This window comes from Babylonia areolata, chromosome 25, assembly GCF_041734735.1.
Source record: "Babylonia areolata isolate BAREFJ2019XMU chromosome 25, ASM4173473v1, whole genome shotgun sequence".
Lineage (NCBI taxonomy): Eukaryota > Metazoa > Mollusca > Gastropoda > Neogastropoda > Buccinidae > Babylonia > Babylonia areolata.
In genome coordinates, this window is record NC_134900.1 from 12686350 (window position 1) to 12691349 (window position 5000).

Sequence of the window (5000 nt, forward strand, 5' to 3'; positions counted from 1 at the left end):
GTCCACGTCGCATATTACATCAAAATCATTTTGTCTTTTCCATAAGTAAGAACAGGAAATGATGTAATGATACCGTGTTCTTCACAGGCTGTATTCAGCAAATAATGAATCTGTTTACTAAACAACACCAGTTCCATCATCAGCAAACAATCTCCATTTCGGGACAAGATGCAAGCTTCACCAGGAAAATGATGTTGCTCGCTTCGCGACCCAATTTACCATTAGCACAAACAGTTTGACATTTCCATCAGTTTCATTTGTGTAGAACCAGTGACTGGTCAGAGAGGTTGTCTCCTATTTGCTGTCCTATCCTTCCAGTCTGCGGACATGTTATGTGTACTTGCCCTCACCCTCCTCCGCACCCATTCCTATCCTTCCAGTCTGCGGACATGTTATGTGTACTTGCCCTCACCCTCCTCCGCACCCATTCCTATCCTTCCAGTCTGTGGACATGTTATGTGTACTTGCCCTCACCCTCCTCCGCACCCATTCCTATCCTTCCAGTCTGTGGACATGTTATGTGTACTTGCCCTCACCCTCCTCCGCACCCATTCAGTCTGTTTCAGCTGTTCAAAACACCCTGGGTTAACTCAGTTACTGACCCACCGTTTCTGAAGTCAGCAATGCAAAACAGAACTGGACAGATAATCATTCGATGTCCAAATGGTACTAATCTGAAACTGTCTGTCTCTCTGATCCCCCCCCCCTCCACCCCCCCCTCCCCACTCCACCCCTGATCCCTCCCCCTCCCTGTCCACCCCCCCTCCCAGTCCACCCCCAATCCCCCCCTCCCACTCCAACCCCCGATCCCCCCCCCACTCCCCCCCCCCTTTCCAACTATCACTCTCATTCTTCCCCCACCCCCATGTTATGCATATGTGGGTGTATGTGTGAATGTGTGTCTCCATGTTTTACATTTATTTGCTTATTTATCATCATTGTTGTCTTTTTTATTTTGTATTATTATCATTACTACTACTTTTTATATTATAATTATTATATATATATATATATATTTATTTATTTATGTTCACTTATAGTAGACTTCATCAAGTTTTTGCGCCAAAAACATAATATTAGTAGTGGTAGTTGATGATTTTTTTAAAATGTATTTATCTGTTATTTATTCACCCTTTTTTTTTTCTTTTTTTTTTTCAAGGCCTGACTAAGCGCGTTGAGTTATGCTGCTGGTCGGGCATCTGCTTGGCAGATGTGGTGTACCATATATGGATTTGTCCGAACGCAGTGATGCCTCCTTGAGCAACTGAAACTGAAACCCCACACCCAGATCTATCTTTTTTCACCACCTCCCTCCGCTTCAGTCCTCCCCATTCCCTCCCACTCTCTATCTCTTCTTGTGCATGGAATATGACAAGTTGGTATGTTCAGTTTGTATCTTTTTATGTTATATCGGCCATAGTACTTTCGTTTTCTCCGCATAGGCGGATAGTAGTTTGCACAGGACAGGAATGTCAGACCCCTGCCGGAGTCTGCACTAGTTGGGTCACGGTTAAGTATGTGTAATTAAATCATATTTTTGCCCAGATGGGTGTAAAGTATGAAAGCCTGTTTCATAGAAGGGTGTAAATTATGAAAGTCTATTTCACTGCCCTCAAAATAATGATACAATGTTTCCTCTCTCTCTCTGTCTCTCCCCCCCTTTGTAACACTGCTTAATGTATTGTGTGTTTGGTTTTTTTTCCTTTCTTTGTGAGGGCAGGATATAAACAAGACTAGTGTGGTTATTCTTTTGTTCCGTGAAAAAAAGTCATTCATTCATTCTTTCATTATCCCTTCACACAACCACAAAGACACAAATCAGATCAAATTTTAAATGGAAGGACACTATGTCAAACCATCATGACAGCGAACTGTATAGTCGGTAAACATTACGACGAAATACCTCTTGTAATATTGACTATTGACGGAGACAACTTAAGGAAAATGATGGTGAGCAAATCAAGGATCCAAACAATGTGTAATTGATGACAAGGAAAATTCTTTTAAACAGGACATGGTGTGGCTGCTGTTTAATAGCATGGCTCTGACATCAAGTTGTTTTTTTTCCAAGGATTATCTTTCAACTTTTTTCAATTGTTTCAACTCAAAGCATGGTCACTTCACTCAGACTATTCTTCAACAAAGCAGTCATACTGTATAAGAAAAGGAACTTGAATAGTAGAAATGAATATTAATAAGAGGAGGAAGAACATGCTCATATTAGTCATAAATTGGTGGCTATCACACTACTTGTTCACAGTAGTGCTCCTCTTCCATATATATATGTATTATGGAAGATAAAGTCACACCCTATTCCCTCAACGTTTTTGTTAGCACAAACTATTTATACATGTGTGTGTTGTGTGTGTGTGTGTGTGTGTGTGTTGGGAGAAGGGGCATGCAAAATTATAAAAAATCCCTAGCAACTAATGAATGATATGACTTATGTGAAGTGATCCTATCAGTGTTTATGAACACTCCTTGAAGTATATTCTACTGTGTAAGGCTTCATTGGGTTTTTTTGACTCACTTTTGTAAACAAAAGTGAGTCTATACCCAGTGTTCGGTTATCTGTGTTTTAATTAAATCCCTTGTTTTGGTTTTTTGTGTGGTTTTTTTGCTTTTGTTTTGTTTTGTTGTTGTTGTTGTTGTTTTTGCAATTTTGATGACTGATGACTTTATGTGGAATCAGCTTACACGTGTTTCTCTTTTCACTGGAAGGAAGGAAAAAATGAAAAAAAAAAAAAAAAGGAGTCATACAAGCCTGAATGCAGAGACAGTATTATTTGAGCATTATTTGAGCATTACTGAGGTGTGTCACCAATACGCAGTCTGCGACAAGTGCCAGAAGTGCTGCATTATATAGTACAGCAGTGTCAGAGTGGTTGGATTTAACCCATTCAGCTCTGGGGAGTTTACAGCCTCGGCAAGTGCCCCTGCCAAACTGATGCAGAAAAACATAAAAATAAACATACTGAAACCCACCAGTTTTTCCTCCAAATCGACACATGGGTATACAGCTGGAAATGCTGTGCAAGTGAATTACTTTTGCTTGCAGTTTGTGCATATATATGCACAGGAATGTGTAAACCAATTTAATGAAACAGACTTTGATGAAAGGCAATTCACAGGAGCACGGGTGAATGAGTTAAAAACTACTAGGTCCTCTTCACAATAAAAAACACTGGTGAGCTGAAAGCAACTGAGGCAAGAAGGAAGAGGAAGAAAAAAAGATGGGCCCAAACACACAATGCAAACATCTGAAAACTTTATATGTCTGGTATAGGCCCTGTTATCCTATAATACATCTGGAAGGGAAAAAACAGAGAAGAAAAAAGATACTTTTCAGAAGGAAATCTAATACACAAGATGAACACGAAAGACATCACTGGGGTTATGTGTCAAAGGTTCAAATATTTTTTATTCTGTTGTGAACCTGATTCTTGCTGAGACTAATCAGTCTAATTAACACTTATGATTTCTGCCAAACATACTCTTGATGATCATCACTCCTAAAGTCATAACCCTGACATAAAGTGACCTACAATCTACACACCATGGTGCAGCAGTGTAAGCTGTTATCAAAGCTGTCCACGATAAATCCTATCCATTCAGTCTTTGACTTCATGGCCACTTTGAAATTAACGATCTCACTGTGGTGGGGCCAAGATGATTCATACCCATTAACTTATTCAGCCTTGACTTCAAGGCCCCTTTTTGAAGATGTATCTTATTATAATGAAGGCAAACAGCTGGACGAAGGAAGACAGCTCGCAGAAGAGAGAGGACTCCATCAATGACCTACTGAGACTTACTGCTGGGTTCGAATTTAACTCTTTTTTTGAGTGCCAGTCGGGCACTCTGGACAAAACATTTGAGTGCCCAATTCTGGTTTTGGGTGCCAGCATAATAAAATGAAATAAAATCTTCCTTTGTTTCAACATGCCAAGGAAAGTTTTTTCTGCTAGGCTTCATTGTACATGCACTGGCGCTTTGATTCGTACTCCTGCTGTTTATTCTTTTTGTCATCCTGAGCTTTCGTCTGTTTTGGGAGCCTTTGTTTCATCACTGAAATTTGGAAACATCGTTCATTACTAACACACCATGTACATCAACATCCAATCACATACGCACAAAGATGCTGTTCTGCAAAGCAAGCTGCAGCAGACAACACTTTACATTTCAACCAACCGCGTTCGAGCTTGCTATTTTGGTGTGTCTTTTAATTTCTTTCGCCTCTATCATTGAGTGCCAACTGGGCACACTCAACAGAAAATTTGCGTGCCCAAGCCACCTTTTCATAGCATTTGCATCAGGGCACCCGCTAAATTTGAACCCTGTACCCTTTTTATTTCTCTCTCTCTCTCTTTACATTTTTATTTTATTTTAAAGAGGACAAAATTCAGTTCATTTGTTACCAGAACCACTTTAATAGGCCAGAAAAGCATACTGGACCTAAATTACAATAGAAACACAGTTCCAGACTAGCAGACAGACACAGAATGACAGAACACTGAGAACAGGGGCTTACTGTTCAACGTTCTATTGAATGGCAGTCGCTAAAGTGAATAGTTTACTGTTGAGTAGAATGCTAGTGACACACTACCGTACTTTGTAACTGTTTCCAATAAACTAAGAGAGGCTTACAGGCAGTCTGTCACTTGCTTACAACATCTAAACTGCATTGTAGTTGGTAAGACAACTGGGTGCTGGTGAAATACATCACACATCAAATCAGGCCACATACATATATATCTATTGTATGGTATTATTCATAACGACAAGCATTTATGCTCATAGTTCACACATTTTACCTCCACCCTCTTTTGTTATTGTTTTTATCTTCTTTTTATGTATTCATAAAATGGTAATTATTATCAATGTATGTCAGTGTCATGACATCCATGCATGTGTGTGTGTTTGTGTGTCTGTCTGCATGTATGTTTTTTTGTTTTGAATAATGTACAAATGTGTGTGCACATAGGTCTAAATGTGTTGAA

General features: G+C 39.6%; 1 protein-coding gene across 1 annotated transcript in view; it reads right to left on the bottom strand.

Moving 5' to 3' along the window:
* The window catches only part of LOC143299486 (protein ST7 homolog), a 63374-nt gene that overhangs the window by 57335 nt on the left and 1039 nt on the right, over positions 1 to 5000 (bottom strand). The window lies entirely within an intron of this gene.